Source organism: Neovison vison, chromosome 2 (genome assembly GCF_020171115.1).
Source record: "Neovison vison isolate M4711 chromosome 2, ASM_NN_V1, whole genome shotgun sequence".
NCBI classification, from domain to species: Eukaryota; Metazoa; Chordata; class Mammalia; order Carnivora; family Mustelidae; genus Neogale; species Neogale vison.
The window spans coordinates 204,376,031-204,402,089 of NC_058092.1; positions in this window are offsets into that span (position 1 = coordinate 204,376,031).

Genomic DNA, 26,059 nt, shown 5'->3' on the forward strand with positions numbered 1-26,059 from the left:
GGCACAACCCACTCCCTCCAAAAGATTAGATGAAGCAATTTTCTTGGATGTCTTTATGCCACATTCATGGGTTACTGGTTATCACTATGGAAAATTCATCTGGGACAAGGCTGACCACAGGCATTATATTTCAATCATTTTTCAGGGCCTAATTTTCCCTGACACAGCAAGTAAGGGAGAAAATTTGCTAATGTTAGCTAATAGGTCTATTTAATAGGCAGTGAAATGTAGTAATGTCATTTTCTAGGAACCAAAAGATGTTCAGTAGAACTGCTGATTTATAATCATTTGGGGGCAATATTGAAGTATTTTGAAAAAAAAAAAAAAGTAAGTGTTTTAAAAAGGAGGTTGTGGTGTTGGTAAGGAAAAGCTCCCAGTTTGTGAACATATCTAATGGGCATAGATTTAATACTGAAACTAAGAATCTGATTTCTAGTACAAAGCTACAAATCCTATAAATATGGCCAAAACAGGAATGACTCAGGTTATCAAAAGAAGGTATCTTTTTTTTTTTAAAGATTTTATTTGTTTATTTGACAGACAGAGATCACAAGTAGACAGAGAGACAGGCAGAGAGAGAGAGATAGAGGGAAGCAGGCTCCCTGCTGAGCAGAGAGTCCGATGTGGGACTCGATCCCAGGACCCTGAGATCATGACCTGAGCCGAAGGCAGCGGCTTAACCCACTGAGCCACCCAGGCGCCCAAAAGAAGGTATCTTTGACCATTAGACCTACCTCCAAAGTCCTGCCACAGGGCCATTAATTCAAGCACCTGAGACTAATTTACTTGGCTTTAGAAATTCTTGTCTGTTAAAATGAGAACAGACTTCGTTGCGTGTAGCATATTAAGTCAGATTTGTCATTAATGTCTTAGACTGAATTAATTTATCAGATCTTTCTTTAAATACAGGATTATGTTTTAATTCTTTTTGGAAGAGTAAAAATACAGGGCAGTGCAGAACACTGCAAGGGAGGACCATGGAAGACAGAGCCTTTGTGGAAGGGTATGGAGCAAAAACAAAAGTAAAGGGGTTTAAAATACACAAGTCAGCTTATGATACATGGATTGATTTTTTCAATAAATACAGTACAGTACTGTAGGTGTATTTCTTATGATTTTCTTAACATTTTTCTGTAGCTTACTTTATCCTTTATAATATATAATATAGTATATAACATTGTATATATATTACTTTATAGCATATAATATAGTACATAATACAGATATCAAGCATGTATTAACTGTGTTATTGATAAGGATTCCAGTCAACAGTGGACTATTAGTAGTTATTCTTTTAGGGAGTCAAAATTTATACATGGATTTTTGACAGTGTGAAGGTGTTGGCACCCCAACTGCCCCACCATTGTTCAAGTGTCAACTATACTCAACTTGGTCAAGCAGCAGGAAAGCAACCATTGATAATATGTAACAATGTCTGTGTTACAACTAAACTGTATTTACAAAACAGACAAACCACATTTGACCTCTAGGCTATAGTTTGCTGAGCCCTCCTGGAAAGACCTACACAAGCCTTATTTTTACATTTAGATCCCTCAGCTCATGTAGATAGTACAGCAGAGCAAACACTGGGTTTAGGAAAGCTGACCTCCCCTTCTGTCCCTGACTCTAATGGCTGTGCTGTCTTGACTAACTTCTTTATGTGACTGACCTCCCTGAATTGTTATGAGGAAAAGGTAATCACCAGTCTCTTTCAAGGTCTGAAATCTTTAAATCTATCCTTGAGTGCTTAGGTAATTCTCATCAAACATGTTTTCTCAAGTTGTGAAACCTCAAAAACAATTTCATCTTTGTCAATTATGAAAGGCTACACTTATCACAAAGATCACCAGCATGGACCACTGACCAATAACCATGATTTTTATTAGAAACCAGTACTCTAAAAGGAAAAACTCAGTAAGAGAACTTTAATGGCACAGCAACTCTATTTTTGCCATTTCAGAGTTTATCAAGCTCCCACATCAAGTTTGTTAAAAAACAAAATTTGAATATCTCATTAGCTTGAGAGAGTGATTCATAAATTGGGCAGCCTCCCATCTAGAGGAAAGCTTCATCAAGTGGCAGAAGAAGAAAGGTTTTTAAAGACAGAGAAGCAGCAGAAAAAGGAAATTCTTAACAACAACAACAACAACAAAAGTGTTGTTTTGGGCAAGGTCGTCCTCCTAGTATTGACCAGGACACTCCAGTTAGGCTGTTTAAAGTTTACTATCCTGGGGGGTTGAAACTGCGATTAGGTTACATATTAAGTCTTGGTTTATTGATGGGGCCTTAACACAAGTGACTCCATTTTGGGCCTGTGGTTTTCTTTTTGACAGGCTGCATATCTCAACTGAAAAGTATTAAAACTTTTAATATGCATTTCTTTTGAAACCAATTTTCTTAACAGTTCATTGAAATATGTATTTTATTAATGTGGTATGATTATTTTACTTTATTTTATTTTATTTTTTTTTAAGATTTTATTTATTTGACAGAGAGAGATCACAAGTAGGCAGAGAGGCAGGCAAAGAGAGTGGGGGAAGCAGGATCCCCACTAAGCAGAGAGTCTGATGTGGGGCTCCATTCCAGGACCCAGAGATCAAGACCTGAGCTGAAGGCAGAGGCTTAACTCACTGAGCTACCCAGGTGTCCCTTTGTGGTATGATTATTTTAAAGTTATTCTAGTTAACATAAAATATTTGAGAAAAGGAGTTAAAATATATTGATGAAAATGAAGATAGAAATTGTTAGAAAATTAAATGAGCTATCATCAACCATAAATTGCATTAGACATTAATGGTTGCTATTTAGAGCTAATATAATACATTCATTTTTTTAAAGATTTTATTTATTTATTTGACACAGAGAGATCACAGGTAGGCAGAGAGGCAGGCAGAGAGAGAGAGAGAGGGAAGCAGACTCCCTGCTGAACAGAGAGCCCGATGCGGGACTTGATCCCAGGACCCTGAGATCATGACCTGAGCCAAAGCAATGGCCTAACCCACTGAGCCACCCAGGCGCCCAATAAAATACATTCATTTTAAATGTATTTGAATTTTTAATATACATTAATAAGATTTATGATAATTGAATCCTTTGGAAATTTTTCTTAATGATAAACAGAAGAAAAAAGTAAAATCATGAGTTTCTTATCACCAAGAATATTCAAGAAGCAACTGATGGGTGTTAAACACGTTATTAAGAAAATGTGTACATATTAAACCAATAGTTAGCATAGGGAGGAAGTAATAAACATTAGAGCAGAAACAGAGAAGAAGAAAAGATCAGAGAAACTAGTTTTTGGAAAAGATAAAACAGAATTGACAAGCTCTTGGCTAGACGAAGACTCAAATAAGATCAGAAATGAAAGAAGATATTGCAACCAATGCCACAGAAATAAAAAGAAGAAATTGATAAATTCCTAGAAAGATACAATCTACTAAGACTGAATCATGAAGAAATAGAAAATCTGACCAGACCAATAACAAACAAGAAGATGGAATCAGTAATCAAAAGTCTCTCAACAACAACAAAAAGTCCAGAGCCAGGTTGTTTTATTACTAAATTCTACCAAATAGTTAAAGAAGAATGAAGGCCCATCCTTCTCAGACTTGTTCAAGAATTGAAAACGAGGGGACTCCTGGGTGGCTTAGTTGGTTAAATGTCTGCCTTTAACTTGGGTCATGATCCTGGGTCCTGGGATCAAGTTCCACATTGGGCTCCTTGGTCAGTGGGGAGTCGGCTTCACTCTCTCCCTCTGCCCCTCCCCCTGTGTGTGCTCCCTCTGACAAATAAATAAAATATTAAAAAAAAAAAGAATTGAAAAAGAGGGAGCACTTCCAAGTTTTACAAAGTTGGCAATACCTTCACACCAAAGCCAGACAGAGACCCTATAAAAAAAACTGCAGGCACTTATCCCTGATGAACATAAATGCAAAATTCCTCAACAAAATACTAGCAAACTCAATTTCAGAGCACATTAAAAGGATCATAAGAAACGTATACATGGCATGAGGGTTTGGCATCACCAACCCTGATGATAATTTCTAGTTTTATAAATTTATAAAGCCAAGCAAAATATAAATTCTGTTTCCTGAATATATTTACAGAAGTCTACAAAAAATGTTCTTTGTGGGCACAGTATGGTAGAGAATACTCAATAGAGGCTGAGACATGAATGAGAAAAATAAAAATATACAGACCTTTTAAGAAAGTGAGAAAACACTGTTACAGATTTTCACGGAGGCAGTAACTAGAAGGTCCAGACTCCTGATGCCCAGCTGGTTGCTGGCAGACGGGGCACTAGAGCCTATACTTCTTGGTTCTTATTCTAGGCTTCTTTCCATTTTACTTACCACTTTGAGCCTCCATTAACAGAGAAAAGTAACAGAAGAAATAATAAAGATAAAGGTTATGCTATCAGCAGAAGATTAGGACTTTCTTCAAGATGTGCAGAGAGTTAGTTAAAGTACCCTGCCTGAAGGAGGTAAAAGGAGAAGAAGAAAGGGATAATAGGAAATGCAAATCATCCCAGACCAAGGGAGGGCCAGGCACTGATGCTTCAAATCAGTAACAAAAAATTAACTGAGGAAGAGGAGAGATTTATATATTCCCTTGACTTGGAAACAAAAGAAAAATGTAAAAAGTCTAGTTCTTTCACGTATTCATTCATTCACCAATTATTTCTTAACACCTACTATGTGGCATTTGCTGGGCCAAGTCCCAGAAACATGATAAACAAGGAATGTGTGGCCCTCTCCCTCCAGGAGCATACGGTCTGAGAAAGGAGACCGGTGTCTGGCCTAGCACTAGAGAAAGTACAAGAGCAATTTTAGAGAAAGCAGAGTGCATGGCAAGAGACTGACCTAGTCAGGAAGTCGTAACACAAGACTTGCTGGGGAGGTGGTATTCATCAGAGTCAAAGGGATGAGTGAGAGTCAAGCAGGCAGAGAAGGAGGAAAAGAGTTCCCAAGGAGGAAAAGAGTTCCCGAGGAGGAAATCATTCTCTGCTCCCCTCTCTAGACTTCTCTGCAGACTTAACAGAATTGGTGCCCTCTCCTGCTGGGGTTTCATGACATCACCAGCCATGCTCTTTCCATCTTCTACGCAGGCTTGGCCTCTGTGCAACCTCTCCATGGAGCTCAGCCTCACAGTTCTCTCCTGTCTACATTCTTACGTTTGGTGATTTCTACCCAGATCACTAGCCTGATTTCCAGGCCTGATCTTGCCACTGAGCTACAAACTAATGTGTCCAACCATAGATTTCAAATGTGTTGTTTAGCAAACATTTCAAACACACTGTGGCTTACCTGGGGTAGCCCTCCACCTTTCTTCCATTTTTGTGTGTTGAGTATACAAGCTCTCTGGGAACATACTAACATTAATAAAAGGAGCCAAGGTAGGTAAGGAGAAGGAGGGAGAAGTATTTAAACTATGACACAAAGGATGAATAGTATTTGGCTATGCATTGAAAGAGAAAAACAGTATTTCAAATCAATGACACTCTGCTCTAATTTTACCTTATTTGGTTTCTTAACAATGCCTTAATAAGGCATAGGTGAATTTTAAAAATTCTTTTTTCTTTTAGATGTAGTCTAAATTTTCATAAAAAATTAATCATATTTATTCTTAGTAATGCAGTAATCTTTACAAAGAAACATATATGAACCTGGATCACTGGCATCATCACTGATGCCAATGACTCCAGGGACAGGCATGAATTCCTGGAGACTGGACTTGGTTTTGCATGTTCCTCCACTCCATGTAGCTGGACAGGTACAACCAAAGATCTCTTGTGGCAATCCGACTGAGTCATTGTGAAAACAAAAGACAGCAAAATGGTTTGCTAACTTTTTTGAATTCCTAGGTCTATGGCCTTGTCCTTCAGTTAAAAAAGGAAAAAAAAGAAAAAAGATCCATTTTTTAAGCTAGCCACATCCTTCACTGACAGCTTTTTGTTGCAAATACAAAATGCAATAATGAAAAGAGTGAATAGTTCAACTCTCAGACTGATTTATAATGACAGTTTTCTGATACAAGGGAAATGAAGAATTGAGCAGATTCTGTGAAGTGAAAATCCTCAATTATGTTGTTCCCTTGTATTAATTAAACAGGTGCCAGGGAGTTTTCAGAGTAGAACCTCTGAGACCTCTGTTGTATGGAATTACAGTTGTTAAATGTTGTGCTCTTCTCGATGCAAACATGAATACAAATCCTGATTGAGCATCTACCAGGTACAAAGTGTAGCCCTGCTTGGATTCCCGGAAGAGTTGTTACTCATCCTGACGCACTTCTTACATTTTACCAAATTTTTGTTTGTTAAGAAAAACCGTCTGCTTGGAAGACATCCAATATTTATCAAATACACTAAAGAAATTAATTGAGAATCCTAGCCCAATTCACTGCTGTCGTCCTATTCCAGGATTCACAGAAGAAAAATACTTTGACTGGATTCCGCATGTATCAAAGAAATGATCCCTATTTTTAGATGAGGATTTAAGGTTTCTCAGAAACCGGACCCTCTCTTCCACAACCAGGAGTTAAACTAATCTAAGTTTGTGACATCAAAACCTGAAACTTTTGACAAAACCTCACTCCTGTTTTCCAAAATCTAAGAAATTAATCACTATTTTTTCTTAGTTAATCCTGCAAATGCCTGAAAATCAACGTATCTACAACCAGACTTGTCATCTTCAACAAAACGATTCTTCTGTTTATATTCTCTGCTTCTTTGGAGGAATATCCAGTATCTCGAGCCAGAGGCCAAGAAATTATCTTAGAATCTCTTTCCCTGCCCTTCATGTTCAGTCCACCACCAAGTTCTTTGAACTCCTCTACCTAAATACGTCTAGAACCCCTCCTTACCAGCTCTGCCACTCCAGTTCAGGCCCTCATATCTCATCTAAACAACTGACTACGGCTTCACTAAGATCAGTTTTTCTTCTACCCATGTTCCTTCTTCCCCATCAGATCGTCATAGAGTCATGGACGCCTGTGTGCCATTCAGTCATGGAATTCATCTTTGGAAATCACTGCTACTATTTCAAAGTTCTTTAAAAGCTTCCTGTCCCTGCAGAATATTAACTAAACTCCTTTGCCAGGCTTACAAAACCCCTATGATCTGGCATCCTGCCTCTTCTCCCACCAAACTTAACCTGTATGTCCCTGACCACTTTATCTTCTGATTCTCAGAAAATGTCTTCACTTACTCCGGTCTCCAGGCCCATACTCATCTGGCTTATTCTTTGCATAGAATCCTGACCCCAGCTCACCATTCCATGAAAGTCTCATTTACAATTCAAGTCTAAACTCAAAGTAATCGCTGTACAAAAATTCCTTGACTCCCAAGATCTCACAGTCTCCTTACCCTCTCTCTACTGTAGATATTAAAAACATAATAACTGTACTTTCATAATGATTTTCTTCTTTACAGGTCTGTCTCCTACTAGGTTATGCATTCTTTGACGTTAAGATCCTTGTAACTTTACCACTTACAATAGTGCCTGACATGTGGTCAGTTCCAGTATTTTTAGGACATTGATATGAATGAATGCATGTTTATGAAAATACAAGGTTGACTTGAAAAAATAAGGAATTATTTTTGCCTTGATGGCTTTTCAGCTCTTTCACCTGTTATTATTCCAGGACCCTAAGTCACCTTGGAAATTGGACATCAGAATCCTGCCTCTTGGTTAAGTTCCTTCAAGGTTGTTTTGTGGCATTTCTTACAGAAAGGGGCAGGGGCAAATGGCAACAATAGATGTGGGAATGCAAAGACGGATTTTGCCTTGGTGACCTCCAGAGTCCCTTTCAGTTCAGTCATGTGTCTCTGCTGAAGCGAATACATGTTGTTATTAATGAATGATTTCAGGTCATTTATAAGACAGACCAAATGACTGGATTTCATCAATACAAAGATGGAGGTTAAGCACAGAGTGAGGAAAACCACATGAAACAAATCTGTATCCTCCTGTGAAGAACCAATCCAGGGTTTGCAGAATATCAGCTTACAAAATTAGAATGTTCTTTGTGCTGTCTTTATATTGGAGATTTGCCCACTGCAGGGCTTACTTAGTTGAGTGTGAGAAAAGGGGATATGCCCAGCATATGGAGGCTTCCAAACTCACAAGAACAAGACCAAAAATGGACATTTGAACTAAAATAAAACCAAATATAAAAGTGACCCATGTCTTTTGTTTTATCAGGCCAGAGGGTTCATATTACATCCATTACTACTTGCTAATTTATTTCTTCAACATCCCAAATGTTTTCTAAGCTGTCGTGTGAAAGACCAAATACCACTAGAGTTAGAAAAGACTTTAGACACCATGAGGTCAGGTGCTTCACAGTCAGGGATCTCCAGTACCCTGGGGTTCTGATGTGGTACTTCAGGGACCAAACAGGAGGGCAAGATCCAGCCCCTTTTCCTTGCTTCAACTCCAACACCAATCCTCTTGCCTGTGACATTTATTTGATCAGTTAATGGAGTCTCTCACATGACTTCCTCTGGTAGAGATGAAAGAATTTTGTTTAAAAGTTTAAAATACTCTGTTATACCAAATTCCCTTGACCTACAGAGGAGGAATCTGAGGCTTGGAAAGGCAAGTGATCTTCGCTGAGTAGCAGATGACCAGGAACTACCTGCCCATTCTTTTTTTTTTTTTTTTTTTTTCAACATATAAAATATTATTTGCTTCAGGGGTACAGGTCTGTGAATCATCAGTCTTACACAATTCGGACCTGCCCATTCAAACACCAACTAAAATGAAGGCAATATACCAGACAATATTGTCCTATCTGGTCATCAGTCCTCATCTGGAAATGGGATTCATATTGGCACATGCCCCACAGAATTGTTTTGAGGAATAAATGGTTTAATCATAGGAAATGTCTAGCATATAGGTAATAAGCACTCAAAATATTACCAGTTATTACGGCTCATTTATGGTTTTAGTGAACTCAGAAACCTCAGGGTTAGCCAACATGGTAGTTTCCTACCAATGCTGTAACAGACTTACAAATTTAGTGGCTTAAAACAAACTTATCATCCCAAAGTTATGGGCATCAGAAAGCCAAAATGGAGCTCAACAGGATAAAATCTAGGTGTCAACAGGGCTAAGGTCCTTCTAGGGACTCTAGGGGATAATACTTTGACTTTTCCAGCTTCCAGAGGCTGTCTGCGTTTCTTGGCTTCTGGTCTCTTCTTCCATCTTCAAAGTCAGGAAAGCAACATTATCCAATCTCTCTCTGGTTTTGACTCTCCAGCCTCCCTCTTTTACTTCCTTCAGTTAAAAAAAGAATCCCCATGATTCCACTGGGCTCACTCAGATAACCCAGCATAACTTTCCCATCTCGACACCCTTGACTTAATCACATCTACAAAGGCCCTTTCCCTCTGTAAGGTGTACATTCGGTTTCTAAGAATTTGAACATGGACATCTTCGGGGGACCATTATTCTGTGTATGATAGACAAGTTACGTAAATAGGCAAGAACAGTTTTGTAGAAGAGGGAATGGTGTGGACTGCTTAGGCCTTACCTAAAGCAAATCATATTACTAAAAAATATTAAAGTAGACAAACCAATAGTATCTCAGACCTGACTTGCATGAGGAACTGGTTTGGGATCCTGCTCTATGACATTTCGTAGTTCAGTTAGACCAGGTCTACACGAAGCAAAGAAGAAAGGTGGCAGCTGCCAGAGTCTGTGTTACCTAAGAACCCTAGATAATTTGAGATATTTTTCTCATAATGAAACAATGTAAGTTTCCATCCAAATTCATGCAGTCTGCTTCCTACATGTTTTCAATACCTGGCCGTGGGAAATGACCCAGTTTTTAATCTCCCTTTGTTGACTATTTCAAATTAAACTCTTTAGCAGCCAATAACCATGGGAGACATACCAACAGGTGCTTCATCCTGGACCCCCATTTTATGTCTCTTTTTTAGCCATTACACCTGGTTGACTTGGAGATACTCCAGGGATGGCATCTGTTACCACTGTCTCCCTTGAAATAAGGGCCCACGGTTGTTGATCTGCAAATGTTGATGAAAACCCAAACTGTATTTGTCACTGTTGTCTCATGGCTTTGCCACCATATGCTAAATCAAATTACATTTCACAGTCGGCAGTTGAAAGAAATGAAGAAACAGTCAATGCAAAGACATCTTCCTTGGCACCACTGGAGAGGTAAAATATTAAACCTGCCCATCTATCTCCTTTATTCAGTCTGGTTGTTATTGTTGTAACATGGAAAGTGGTTTTTTAAAATGAGCGCTGGAGGGAATGCAAGCTGGTACAGCCATGGTGGAAAACAGTATGGAGGTTCCTCAAAAAAGTAAAAATAGAATTACCTTACGATCTAGTAATTCCACTGTTAAGTATTTGCTTCCTAAGTAAATGGAAACACTAATTCAAAAGGATACAGGCACCCCTAAGTTTATTGCAACATTTTTACTATAGCCAAGATATGGAAACAGCCCAAGTGTCCATCCATGGACCAATGGGTAAAGAGGATGTGGTACACACACACACACACACACGCACGCACACTCAGGAATGTTACTCAGCCTAAAAAAGAATAAAATCTTGCCATTTGCAATATGGATGGATCTAGAGGGTACAGTGTTAAGTGAAATAAGTCTGAGAAAGACAACCATATGATTTCACACATATGTGGAATTTAAGAAACCTTAAAAAAACAAACAAAAAATAAAAGAGATAAACCAATGAACAGACTCAAATATAAAGGACAAACTAATGGTTGCCAGATGGGAGGCAGGTAGCGCATGGGTCAAATAAGTGAAGGGGATTAAGAGCACACTTACTCTGAATTTTGAATCATTACATTATACATCTGAAACTAATATAATACTAGATGTTAATTATACTTGAATTTCTTTTTTTTTTTTTTTAACGAGCACTAGAGGCTCCTTCTTCTGAGTGCACCCATCAGTCACTAAAATGTAGATTTATTATCATAAACAGGAGTTTGGAGCATGAAAACCAAGAGTGTCCTTGAGGCAATGACCTTGAGGGAAGGAATAGCAAGGAATAAGTAGGAAGAAGAGCAGTTAAAAAAACAAAACAAAACAAATGATGAAATCAACATTTGTCCATATGCATGAGAGTGGGCATGTGGGAAAATAACTAGGGGTGACTGTCAAAAGCCTTAAGAGGAAAAGTTTGGTTTTCATCCATCTTTTACTGCTATCTGGGTGAGAGCACTAAAGGTAAAAGAGTCTAAAGCCCATGGAGCCATTAATTTATGAACTTTAGTTTATGAATTATTATTTATGCAACAGATGGAAGGAAACAATTACTGTCCTAGTCCTTATTTTCAGAAAGGAAGCAAACCTCCAAGCACAGAGTCTTACCCCACTGAATCAGCTCCTTCATCAAGAAAGCTAAACCTGTCATGGCCACTGGGACCAAGTGGAGAAGATGCCAGTACAAAGGAGAGGTAGGCAATTGGTTTTTTTTGTTGTTGTTTTTTTTTTTTTTACTCTTACTGTATATATTTCTTCCTGCTGTTTAAACAAATTACCACAAACCTAGTAATTTAAAACAAAGGAAATTTGTTATCTTATAGTTCTGGAGGTCAGGAGTCTGAAATGAGTCTTATGAGGCTAAAATCAAACTGTGGGTAAGGCTGTGTTCCTTCTGGAGACTCTAGGGTAGAATTGGTTTTCTTACTTTTCTTTATCTTTCAGATAGAGACTTGCAGTTCCTTCCTCTGTCTTCAAAGTACATCACTCCAACCTCTGCTCCTATTGTCACATTTCCCTTTTCTAACTTAGACCCTCTGGTCTGCCTCTTTACAGACCCTTGAGATTCCACTGGGCCCACCTAGATAATCCCTGATAATCTCCCCATCTCAAAATCCTTAATTTCACCACATCCACAAAGCCCCCCCCCTCCTTTTTATAGGTAAGGTGACATGTCCAGAGATTCTGAGAATAGGGAATTTGGGGGGTTATTTTGTCTAGCAGACAGGTTTGTCAAAGAGGACTTTAGAACGTACAAACCCAAATGTCCACAGAAGACAGACAATATAAATGATTCAACGGACCAAGGAATGATGGAAAGGGAAGTAAACCAGAGCACAAATAGTCTTCTAAGGCTTTCACATTTGAAAAACCATATGTAATTACCGTGTGGTTAAAAAAAAAAAAAAAAGAGGTCTCTGGTTCATGCCTGCTGATTTGCAGCCATTGTTTTAAACCAAATATTTGCTCTGTCTTCAAAGAGCCTCTTCTGCCATAAAAAAAGGAGACCCTTTCTGTTAAAATACCCACACCACTCTGCAGCCAAATACACACTGCCAGGAGTCTATAAAAGGCTAAAAAGAATATGCTAAAAAGAGGAATGAGGTTTAGAGGCCCATGTTAGTGGAGAGCCTCACCAACAGCTAATTGGAACAGGCCAGGAAGAAAGCTGACACCTATAGGAAATATGGGATTAAAAAAAAAAAAAAAAAAAAAAAAGATGGTGACCCTGTTCCCAGCAGGCTCAGAAAGAGGTCTTTGGCTTGGAGGCAGAAGAGAGCCTGTTAAGTAGTCTGCAAGGACTGATGGCTCATAAATTTCTGCAAGTAGCCACTGTGACATTGCAGCACAAGTTCCAAGGACACAGGCAGAGATGGTAGCAATGCAATGTTTTTGCTGGGCTTGACCTTAGAGAGGTTCAGCCAACTCCTGGGGTTTGATGTGGGTTATCAGGGACAGGGGGACGGGGCATCATTTTGTGAAGATGTGTTGAGTATTTGGCTATGCTAAGAATGGACTTCATCATTGGTCATGGAACTCTAGGTTTGCAGACACTCTGAAACTTGCATCAAAATCAGGATATACATCAAAGGTTTCTAGAGGTTTGGAACAGTATTTAATACATGGTAGCAGGTAGGAACAAAAAGTATTGTCAGTGAAGGAAGACAACTGGGGCAGCTCATGCATGAGTTGGGGGGAATCCAAATAAAATTCATACAGAGAAAGACATGTCCTTCTATTTAAAAACCAAAGGCAACAAGCAAGCAAGTTCATGGATGTCTGATTATGAAAGGGAAGGCTCTGTGCTTGTCTAGAAGGGAGAAGTTGAGTCAAAGACAAATTTATTTGCATACAAAATGAAACAGAATATAAATGTGTATGTGGGAGAGAGAGGAGGAAAACAGGGACAGAGGGAGGAAGACACAGACAAAATGCTTTACTGAATGATTTGTACTCAGTAGGGGTGAAATTACAAATTAGCTTTTTCTGTTGTTCTATGCAACGTGTTCTTCAAACACATTTTGTCAATCATCTTCTTGCCTCTGGATGAAATCTCAGAAGGCATACACAACTTCTCCTGTCACTCACACATACTAGTGAATAGTCTAATATAAAATGCCTGGTTTAGTCGTAATATCAAAGCTTTATTCTCTAAGTCAAACCTCTTCCCTCTTCTCTTGCATCTTGGGCTGGTGGAGGCACAGAGAGCCTCAGCAGGGAGGGAAGGTGGGTCAACTTCCGACTATCATTCTTGTTCTCTTCAACTCACAAGGCTATCTGGTTTTCCAGTGTTCAAAAGGAAAAAGAAAGGAGAAAGAAAAGATATGGCCTGGCTGGTATGGTTGCCCTTGACGTTGGTGGCCACCCAGAAAGCCCATTCCCCTCTCCCTGTCTACTGGTCTCCACCTATGTGGGGTCTTCAGAAACCCCCATTACTGTGTGTTTCTCCTCTGCTTTTCCCACGTCACAGGAGATACCACCTCTGTCCCTTCTAGCTGGTGTCCATGACTCTTCCAACAGCCCTAGCATCCGGGGTCCACCCCGTACATGCTCCCCATCGTGGGTTCATGAGCCCTCCAGGAGATCCTTTTGGTCAGAAGCTTTCAAGGTGGCTCAAGTTCAGCTCCTACATCAGTATCTACCTGGTCCATGTCTATTAGAGTGGACCATTTTGAATGCAGCCCTGTGTCCTTGCCCTCCTGCTACAAACTATTCCCCTTAATCACTTTCCTTTATAAATTTTAGGTATAAGTCAGGTCCCTCAATACCAGAAGACAGAGGTCAGGCTCTGTCTGCTGGTATTGGAAATCAAGTGATTTCCTAGAACATTCCTAAGGAGAGGAAATCAGAATTAAACACCCCTCTGCTTGTTTTCTATACTTTCCTGAGGTTACCTACAGTCTTAACATGGCCAGTATAGATGGGTGAAAACCTACTGTTCTCAGCCTTTGGAATCCCCCCAGAACTTCCAGATAGAGGGAAAAGCCACAGTTAATTTCCTGTTACATACATGATAGATACAAATATGTATATATGTATGTGTGTGTGTGCATAAACATATACATATATGTATCTCTCTCTCTCTCTCTAGGTAGTGGCTAGTTGCCTGAGAAATAAGGAAGTGGATCTCTAGAATTCAAGGAACAGTGGTGAAGGTAGAGCAGTATTTTCCTACAAGAAAACAACCAATAGATACCAAGAAGATAGCTGATAAATAACATTGGGGAAGCAAGAAATTTTATAACAGTAATGACTGGCAGCTAATTTTTAGTGGTTTCTGAGTCTGAGCAGAAATGCCCTTCACTATGCCCAAGTCTTCAGGGCAATTCTGTCACCATATTATCACTGAATTAGTGCAGCATTGCTTTGGATAAGAAAGAAGAGGAGTTTTCATATTCATTGAGGAGAGAAACACAAGACAGATTTGGAGCAGGCAGCACTGTGGTGAAGTAAAGGTGGGAAGTTCTTAATGACCGAGCCAAAAGAAGAAGTTACAGGGAACCTCAGGCCAGAGTTAGCCCCTCTTTGGGGTAATGTGCCGAACTACTGAGAATCCTGGACCTCTGGTTATTTAAGTTGGAAGCTTGATTTATTTCAGGTCAATGTCAAACAAGATGGTGCCTTAAGAAGGCTGGAGAGTTTGGAGATAATCAGGGCACATGTAACTAATGTAGTAGTCCCTGTTTTTTAAACTTTCTAGTATAAATTGGAGGGTTTAGTATAAATTTGAGGGTTTGATCAAACTATGAAATGTTTCCATTAAATAGCAACATAGTAAGCCAGAAACATTCTGAAACTTAAACACCTACAGGAATCAAGCACAAACTATGCCTCTATTAACATACGTCTTGTGTATTTTGTTGACAGTGTGTGAGTTTTGAGAATTAGACTGGGCCACTTCCCCAGCGCTTTTGAAACTCTGGGATTTCAGAGTTTTATTCCTTGTCCCATCACCTCCATTGCCTCCACGTTCCCTTATTCAGATCACATGCTTCCAGTTTCACTTTGAGGATGAAAACGGAATTATGACCAGGCAAAAGCAGAGGACAAGGAAATCACTGGCCTCGCCAGGACTCCAGAAGTCTCTTGCAGAGGTCTAGCTAGGAGCCAAAGGGCAGGATGCAGATCCCAGTTTGGTCTCTGGCAAGCTCATTGTGATGCCCCATGTGCCATGGTAAGGTCAGCTGTGGTAGGCTGGGCTGCAGGCTTTCTCCCTGTAGGATGAGGTTTTATAACTTTCTGATATTCCAAGCCCTTGTAAGTTGACTCATGAAAGCCACAGGAGAGTGGCTCACACCACGCAGGCTCACCCAAGGCTCATTTGTAAACCAGAAAATCAATTTGCTAATTTACAGTGATTCAGATACAGCTACCATTTGTTTGGAGCATGCTGTATGCCAAACATTGAGCTCAAGGCTTTCGTACTCATGATCTCATTTAATCCTCCTGTCAGTAGTCAATGGATGTCCCCAAAGGGAGGCCTACTTAGAAAAATGAAAAGGGTTTAAAGAGTTTCTTGGATATAGCAAATCAAGGCAAAGAGAAATAGAGTACCTATGGAAGTAAACTTAAAACAAAAGGATGTTCTTGAGTCTTTCTCTTACATATACCTGCTTATCAAACCATTGTCAGTAAGAAAACCCAGACTGCTTCCCATTGGCAGTGCAGGACCCTGTCTGATCAAAACGTTCTCCCACTCTTCTCAGTATTTTATGCTGATGCTTTGTGCCTCCCCACAACATCTTATTCCTTCACAGCCAGACTGCCTCTGTGGAAGGAGGGCACAGGCAGGTTTTCTTTAATATAGGAGAATGTCCCCCAGCTTTTAAATAGATCCAAACTCTTTCTTGAACCTGAGCTATCTCCTTTTCCATAGTAGCAGACTGGGCAATGTGCCTCCAGAGTGGATCTCTGGAACCTTCTCCACCTGTGCTGAGTGCAGAAGGTAACTTCTGCCCTCTCTGTGGCTCTAGGCATGGCATGAAGACATGGGAGGGAGGAGGGACACAGAAGGAAGAGATTCCAACTTTTATAGTTTATAATCACAAATAGTTTCTATAGCTAAAAAAATGAAGTTTATTATCACATGGAAAAACTGTCAGGTATGTCAGTTTGAGATTTTTGATAAATTTGCTTAATCATTTATGCAGTGCCATGCATTATGTGTTTAGCGATGAAGACCCTTTACTTTCAAAGAACTCATTGTCCAAAGGGGAACATAAACACGTAAGGAAATAATTCTAATGCAGTGAGCTCAAGGCTAATGGAAGTATAAACATGGTACCGCCAGAGAACTGAGGTTTGGAAAATTCTGACTCTGTGGACAGGGAAAGTCTTACACTAAGATAACACTGAGCAGTTTTAAACTAAGAACAAATTCACTGGTGAGGATAGGAGGGACACTGGGAAAGGGGGTGAAGAGGAAAGTTTAGGGGAGGGCATTCCAAGTGGAAGGAACAGAGGCCTAAGACAGCACACGACTCTTAAGAAAATAAAGACACTTGGTACTGCTACAGCGATTCATGAGTGGAAATGAGGCTGAGAGTTAAATGGGATCAACTCATAATTGACTAATTGTTAAAATTAGAAGCCTGAATTGCAATCAGTAGCCAATAGGGACTGAGTCTAAGCAATGCCATTTCAAGAATTTATGGGCATTTTTTTAAAGAATTGTGCAAGTTATTTTCTTTTGTAACTAAGTAAAAATATGTGAATGATATTCATTTTAGGTAAATCTATTATTCTATCTCATTGTTTATGATATTATTTTGACATGGAGCCTTCTCCAAAATAGACCACATACTGGGTCACAAATCAGGACTCAACTGATACCAAAAGACTGAGATTATTCCCTGCATATTCTCAGATCACAATGCTTTGAAACTGGAGCTCAATCACAAGGAAAAGTTCAGAAGGAACTCAAACACCTGGAAGCTAAAGACCACCTTGTTTAAGAATGCTTGGATCAACCAGGAGATCAAAGAAGAACTGAAACAATTCATGGAAACCAATGAGAATGAACACACTTCGGTCCAAATCCTATGGGATACAGCAAAGGTGGTCCTAAGGGGGAAATACATAGCCATCCAAGTCTCCCTCAAAAAAATAGAAAAATCCAGAATACACCAGCTGTCTTTACACCTTAAAGAACTGGAGAATCAACAACAAATCAAACCAACTCCACACATAAGAAGGAAAATCATCAAGATTAGAGCTGAGATCAATGAGGTAGAAGCCAGAGATACAGTAGAACATATCAATGAAACTAGAAGCTGGTTTTTTGAAAGAATCAATAAGATCAATAAGCCATTGGCCACACTAATCCAAAAGAAAAGAGAGAAAGCCCAAATTCATAAAATTATAAATAAAAGGGAGAGATCACAAGTAACGCCAAGGAAGTAGAAACAATCATCAGAAGTTATTATCAACAGTTATATGCCAATAAGCTTAGAACCTAGATGAAATGGATGCATTCCTGGAAAACTATAAACTACCAAAATTGAACCAGGAAGAAATCGACAACCTGAATAGACTGATATCTAATAATGAGACTGAAGCAGTGATCAAAAACCTCCCAAAAAACAGGATCCCAGGACCTGATGGATTCCCTGGGGAATTCTACCAAACTTTCAAAGAAGAAATAACACGTATTCTCCTGAAGCTGTTTCAAAAAATTGAAGCAGAAGGAAAACTTCCATACTCTTTCTATGAAGCCAGCATTACCCTGATACCCAAACCAGGCAAAGACCCTACCAAAAAGGAGAATTTCAGACCAATATCACTGATGAATATGGATGCTCAGATTCTCAACAAGATCCTAGCCAACAGGATCCAACAGCACATTAAAAAGATTATCCACCATGATCAGGTGGGATTCATCCCTGGGCTACAAGGATGGTTCAACATTCGCAAATCAATCAATGTGATACAACAAGTTAATATGAGAAGAGAGAAGAAACACATGGTCCTTTTAATTGGTGCAGAAAAAGCATTTGACAAAATCCAGCATCTGTTCCTGATTAAAACGCTTCAAAGTATAGGGATAGAGGGAACATTCCTGAACCTCATCAAATCTATCTATGAAAGACCCACAGCAAATATCATCCTCAATGGGAAAAAGCTTGCAGCCTTCCTGTTGAGATCAGGAACAAGACAAGGATGCCCACTTTCTCCACTCTTGTTCAACATAGTTTTAGAATTCCTAGCAACAGCAATCAGACAACAGAGAGAAATAAAAGGTATCCAAATTGGTAATGAAGAAGTCAAACTCTCTCTCTTCGCAGATGACATGATTCTTTATATGGAAAACCCAAAAGACCCCACCCCCAAACTACTAGAACTCATACAGCAATTCAGCAACGTGGCAGGATACAAAGTCAATGTGCAGAAATCAGTGGCTTTCTTATACACTAACAATGAAAACACAGAAAGGGAAATTAGAGAATCGATTCCATTTACTATAGCACCAAGAACCATAAGATACCTGGGAATAAACCTAACAAAAGAGGTAAAGGATCTGTACTTGAGGAACTACAGAACACTCATGAAAGAAATTGAAGAAGACACAAAAAGATGGAAGACCATTCCATGCTCTTGGATCGGAAGAATAAACATTAAAATGTTTAATGTCTATTAAAATTGTTAAAATGTCTATACTGCCTAGAGCAATATATACTTTTAGCCATTCTGATCAAAATTCCACTGGTATTCATCAAAGAGCTGGAGCAAATAATCCTAAAATTTGTATGGAATCAGAAGAGACCCCGAATCACTAAGGAAATGTTGAAAAACAAAAATAAAGCTGGGGGCATCACGTTACCTGATTTCAAGCTTTATTACAAAGCTGTGATCACCAAGACAGCATGGTACTGGCATAAAAACAGACATATAGACCAGTGGAACAGAGTAGAGAGCCCAGATATGGACCCTCAACTCTATGGTCAATTAATCTTTGACAAAACAGGAAAAAATATACAGTGGAAAAAAGACAGTCTCTTCAATAAATGGTGCCGGAAAACTGGACAGCTATAAGTAGAAGAATGAAACTCGACCATTCTCTTACACCGTACACAAAGATAAACTCAAAATGGATAAAAGACCTCAACGTGAGACAGTAATCCATCAGAATCCTAGAGGAGAACATAGGCAGTAATCTCTTCGATATCAGCCACAGCAACTTCTTTCAAGATATGTCTCCAAAGGCAAAGGAAACAAAAGCAAAAATAAACTTTTGGGACTTCATCAAAATCAAAAGCTTCTGCACAGCCAAGGAAACAGTCAAAAAAACAAAGAGGCAACCCACGGAATGGGAGAAGATATTTGTAAATGACAGTACAGACAAAAGGTTGATATCTAGGATTTATAATGAACTCCTCAAACTCAACACACACGAAACAGGCAAACATATCAAAAAATGGGCAGAAGATATGAATAGACACTTCTCCAATCAAGACATACAGATGGCTATCAGACACATGAAAAAATGTTCATCATCACTAACCGTCAGGGAGATTCAAATTAAAACCACATTGAGATATCACGTTACACCAGTTAGAATGGCCAAAATTAACAAAACAGGAAACAACATGTGTTGGAGAGGATGTGGAGAAAGGGGAACCCTCTTACACTGTTGGTGGGAATGCAAGTTGGTGCAGCCTCTTTGGAGAACAGTCTGGAGATTCCTCAAGAAATTAAAAATAGAACTTCCCTATGACCCTGCAATTGCACTCCTGGGTATTTATCCCAAAGATACAGATGTCGTGTAAAGAAGGGCCATCTGTACCCCAATGTTTATAGCAACAACGGCCACGTTCACCAAACTATGGAAAGAACCAAGATGCCCTTCAACGGACAAATGGATAAGGAAGATGTGGTCCATATACACTAAGGAGTATTATGCCTCCATCAGAAAGGATGAATACCCAACTTTGTAGTAACATGGACAGGACTGGAAGAGATTATGCTGAGTGAAATAAGTCAAACAGAGAGAGTCAATTATCATGTGGTTTCACTTATTTGTGGAGCATAACAAATATCATGGAGGACAAGGGGTGTTAAAGAGGAGAAGGGAGTTGGGGTAAATTGGAAGGGGAGGTGAATCATGAGAGACTATGGACTCTGAAAAACAATCTGAGGGGTTTGAAGTGGCGGGGGGGTGCGAGATTGGCGTACCAGGTGATGGGTATTATAGAGGGCAGGATTGCATGGAGCACTGGGTGTGGTGAAAAAATAATGAATACTGTTTTTCTGAAAATAAATAAATTAATTTAATTTTTAAAAAATAAAATAAAATATTATTTTGATAATATTCTAAATATTTTGCAATTCATTTTCTTCTCTTATCTAATATTTCCTGATATACCAACAACTTAATATATGGTATGTAGCTCTGGTGTAGTGGAAAGAAGTCTAAACCTGGAGACAGAATGTTTGGCTCTGGGTCCCCACTCTTCCTCTTTGAAGCTGTGTGACCTCGTAGAGTCACTTAACTTTTCTGAGATTCGATTTTTGAATCAATGAAATTAGGATTTTGATATCCCTCTTCTGGTTGGCTATGAGGATTAAATTAAGGAACAAATGAGAAAGCCCTTGGACCTAAAGAGTCCACCAGGCATTCCAGTTCATGAAATATAGGATGCTGTTAGGTGATATTTAACAGACCTTGCTGATTTTGAGTGGTCAACTTCAATCTCCCTTTCTTTTCTGGAGGAGAACATTCAGGCTCAGAGAGTGAAGATTAGGAATGGAGCTAAAGTCTGGACTCCCCAAAATTACACACCTGTATAATTCAGGAATGGTCTTCTGACATGTCTTCATAAACAGGAAGACAAAACCTTAAAATGAAAATTCATACAGAAGTGTGTTGATATATATGGAAAGAGGTCCCAATTCCTTGATCCAAATGTGACTAGTTTGCTGTTAAAATAAAAGAAAATATAATGGTTAAGAGAGAAGAGCATTTTACTTCATCCACTCAATGAAAAAAATAAATTCTCTATTTTCCTTACCACAATCTATATTTTAAACTCATAACTAGTTCTAGTGTTATCTACTGGTTAAAGACTGATTTGCTGAGGATGAAAGTAAAATCTTGATTGAATCATAATCCCACTAAAGAGAAAAAGGCAGATTCCTATTTTAACCCAAATGGTCTATGTGATAGAGTTTTCAGAAGGAATAGTCTTAATAAATCTGTCCAAACAAAACAGAAAACAGGAAAAGTAATTTTTTCAAGAAAGGGAACATAGCCTCATTTATTAAAAATAGACTGTGTTCTTGATTAAGATTCTAAGACTAAACAGAATAGACTACATAAATTTAAATAAAACCATTCAGGTAGAAAGGGGGAAATTTCTTTGTTAGAGTTATAATAAAATTCAGAGTAAGACATTCCATTTCACAGAAAATGGTGGTCTACATTATCAAACTTATTCTCTTGCTGAAGAAAAAAAATACCAGACAAAATGTATTTTTTTTTAAAAAGCCCAAGTTCACAGAAGAGTTGAAAAGATAGCAATATATTAGAAAATTCTAAATCCTAAGTGTAACTGGATCATGGAAGCATCTTTTGTTCATATGGTATTTACCAAACCTCCCAAAATTAAACTCCAGATTTGACAGTTTCATACAGGAAAAAAAAAGAAAGAAAGAAAGAAAGAAAGAAGCACAAATTCTAGAGCTTTAAGGTATAAAACCCAGTAGGAGGCCTTCTTCACATTAAGACTGATCTCAAAGGACTAACAGCTCAGCCAAAGATGAAACAGAATTAAGTATGTGTCCCAACTACTCTCTACAAAGAGAAATGCATGCCCACCCCCAACGAGAATTGTAAGGAAAGTTACACTATGCAGAAGGGGAAAACAAAACAAAAATGCTGGAAAAGAAAAGAAAAAAAACAAAACATAAAAATCGGTCAAAAATAAATAAATAAATAACCTCTCAAAAAGTGATCCCGGAGTATGACTGTCCTTAAGGACCAACCAGAACTGAAAACAAATCTTCTTGGGAGATATAAGTCTTCATATTAACCCTCAAAGTATCATTATAAATACCTATCCTCAAGGACAAAGAGTAAAATAAAGCTGAGGACAGGTGGAAACTAGGCATATCAAGCAATCATTAACAGAAACAAAAGCAACAGAAAAAGATCCATCAAGATTTCTATATTACCATTGGAAAAGCAGATTATAAATTAACTGTGCTTAAACGTTGAAAAAATGTTGAAAAAAACTGTGCTTAAATGTTGAAAACTTTACATACATAAATAGGAAAATATTGAAAGTGACCCAGTAGATTTGAAAAAGAATGAAAGTGTCTAAAAATTTTATGCATAATAACTAAAAGGGAAAACTCAGTGGTGATGTTTGGCAGTTGATGAAATGGAACTTAAGAGAATCAACTGGGAACTTCTGAGATGATGGTCAAGTAGGAAGATTCTGAGCTTACCTTGTCCCAAAAATACAATTAGATAACACCTATATCAATACAAATAACCCAGAAAATGACCAGAAAACTGACAGAACAGACTCTCCACAGCTAAAGGTAGAGAAGAAGCCAGAAAGTAGAGGGAAGAGACATGGTCTGGAGCTAACCTGCCCCTGGGACTGTCCATGTCCATAGCAGGGAGGGATGCCAGGGATGCAGGGAGGGTATAGGAACAGAGCGCCACACCAGGAACACCACACAGGGGGACTCCCATGGGGAAGACAGATCCCCATAATCTGAAAACAAAAGGGGACTAACAATCAGTGGGACTTAGCACCTGGAAATTTAAAAATCAGCAATTTTGCTTATGGGAAAACCAAAAGAATCATCTGAGTCCCCAACCCCAAAGAGACAGCACAAAAAACAGCTCTACTGAGATACTGCATAGAAGCTGCAGCTTGGAAAATGACAAGCATATATGGGGCGGAGATTCACTTACAAATCTCAGGGCATGTGCTAGAGGGGCAGGAATCTTTGGGAAACTTCTCCAAGAACAAAAGAGCTGGTGGTCACCATTTCCTCTCTCTACCCTTGTCTCGTACTTACAGACACCTGAAACCAGTAAAGCATGGACACTCTCCACCTAGCTTGCTAAAAGCAGGCTTAAAGCAGGCCCCACCCACACATTCCCCTCAATCTTAGCCTCAGTAAGAATTTTCCAGAGCAGCTACAGGTCCCCTCCTGCAATGAACCAACAGAGGACCTTACTAGTATTGCATGCCCTGCCCCCAGATTCTTCTGCAAACATGCCTTTTCCAGCTCAACCTTTTTTGCCCAGAGTCTTTGAGAGCAGCTGCAGGTCTCCTCCACAGGGTACCTGCATGCCCTGCCCTTCACATTCTCTTGCAGACCTGCCTCCTCCAACAGCTCTTGATAAGAGTCCAATCCCAAATGGCACCACAGCCTGGCAATGTGTAAGCGGTTCCAACAAGGGCTAGTACACCTCCAAAGTGACTCCTTCCCTGGAAAAAGGGGAGAAAACAAAACGCCCTAGTCTGACTGAGGCCGCAACAGGGGGGCTGGGGACACAACTGATGTGACTACAGGCCCCACCTACCAAGAAAAGCTTTTCAGTGTACAACAAACAGAAAGTGCCTTGCAGTTTGGTGCCACCACATCTCTGGCAAATGCCTGGTCTGACTCAACTCAAGATAAAGTTGGCCCCAGAATGGCCCACTAACACCACAGGGACTAAACCCTGCCCACAACAGGCAAAGAGAGCCATTGCAAAAGACTGAAAGCAAATGTGACTGTGCTATAAAAATAAGGGGCATACAACACACATAGGAGACATCCTTGAAGGGCTAGGCTTTGGTGAACAGGGAACAATTCATTGCGGGTCACTGTAGGAACTCTTCATCATAAGGCCACTTTCAAGAGCATGAAATGTAGCTGACTCTTCTAACACATGGAAACAGACACAGAAAGTTAGACAAAATGAGGAGACAGAGAATTATGTCCCAAACGAAAGAACAGGACAAAATCACAGCCAAAGAACTAAACAAAATGGAGATAAAACCTAATAGAGAATTTAAAGTAATGATCATGGAGATACTCACTGGACTGGAATTAAGAGTAGAGGACCTCGGGCGCCTGGGTGGCTCAGTGGGTTAAGTCGCTGCTTTCGGCTCGGGTCATGATCTCAGGGTCCTGGGATCGAGGCCCGCATCGGGCTCTCTGCTCAGTGGGGAGTCTGCTTCCCTCTCTCTCTCTTTGCCTGCCTCTCTGTCTACTTGTGATCTCTCTCTGTCAAATAAATAAATAAAATCTTTAAAAAAAAAAAAGAGTAGAGGACCTTAGTGAGACCTTTAACAAAGAGATAAAACCCTAAAAAGTAACTAGTCAGAGATGAGGAATCCAATACCTGAAGTTAAAAATATACTAGAGGAAAAAAAAAATACTAGAGGGAATAATTAGCAAACAAGAGGGAGCAAAGGAATGGATCACCAACCTGGAGGGCAGACTAATAAAATGCAGTCAAGCTGAACAGGAAAGAGGAAAAAAGTAGGCTTAGGGAACTCAGCAATACTGTCAAGTATAGTAGCATCACATTATAGGATTCCAGAAAGAAAAGAGAGAGAGAAGCAGGCAGAAATTTTATTTGAAGAAATAGTAGCTTAAAACTTGGCAAATCTGGGGAAGGAAATAGAAATCCAGATCCAGGAGACACAATTCCCAGCAACAATCAATCCAAGGAGGTCTACAACAAGACAAGTAGTAACTAAAAGACCAAAAAGTAATGATAATGGGATAATTTTAAAAAACAGTGAGAGAAAAGAGAACAGTTAGATACAAGGGAAACCATTAAGGCTATAGCTGATTTTTTGGAAGAATTTTTGCAGGCCAGAAGTAGTGGCATGATATATTCTGTAAAAAGAAAACCTGCAGCCAAGAATACTCTAACCACGAAGGCTATCATTCATAATACAAGGAGATGTAAAGAATTTCCCAGATAAACAAAAATTAAAGGAATTCATGACTACTAAACCAGCTCTACAAGAAATGTTAAAAGGGACTCTTTGAGTGGAAAGGAAAAACCCTAAGGGGCATTAAGAAAAGTAGGAAGCATAAAAGAGGTAAGATTAGGTAGATCTATAAACATCAGTCAAGAGGTTCACAAAATAAAAGGAAATAAAGTATGACACCACATACCTAAAATGTAGGGGGAGAGGGGTAAAGAAGGTGTTTAAACTTAAGCAATCATCAGCTTAATATACACAACTATATGCATAAGATGTTATATACAAATCTAATGATAACCACCTACCAAAAACTGGTAATAGAACACAAAAAATAAACAGAAAAGAACCCAAGTATATCACTGAAGAAAGCCAGCAAACCATGAAAGAAGAGAGCAAGAGAAGAAAAAGCGCTACAAAAACAACCATAAACAAGCAACAAGATGGTAGTAAGTACATACCTATCAGTAATTACTTTGAATGTAAATGGCCTAACACTCCAACCAAAAGACATAGGGTGACAGAAAAGATTAAGAAAAAAAGCAAGACCCAGATCCTGAAGAAGATGGTGTTGGAGTAGGAGGGCCCTAGACTTGCCTTATCCCAGAAATACAATTAGATACTTTCAAAACATCTTAAATACCCCAGAAATAAACCTAAAGAATGACAGAACAAATTCCAAAACTTAAAGTATAGACGAGGACACATCAAAGAAGGTATTAAGTATAGAGACGCGGTTTAGGGGAAAAACAGATCGTGGCTGCTGCAGAGGGGAGGGAGCCATGGTCGCAGAGAAGAGTGAGAGAGAGGAGATGGGGAAAGCACAAAGAGAATGTTTCCCCATTACTATTTG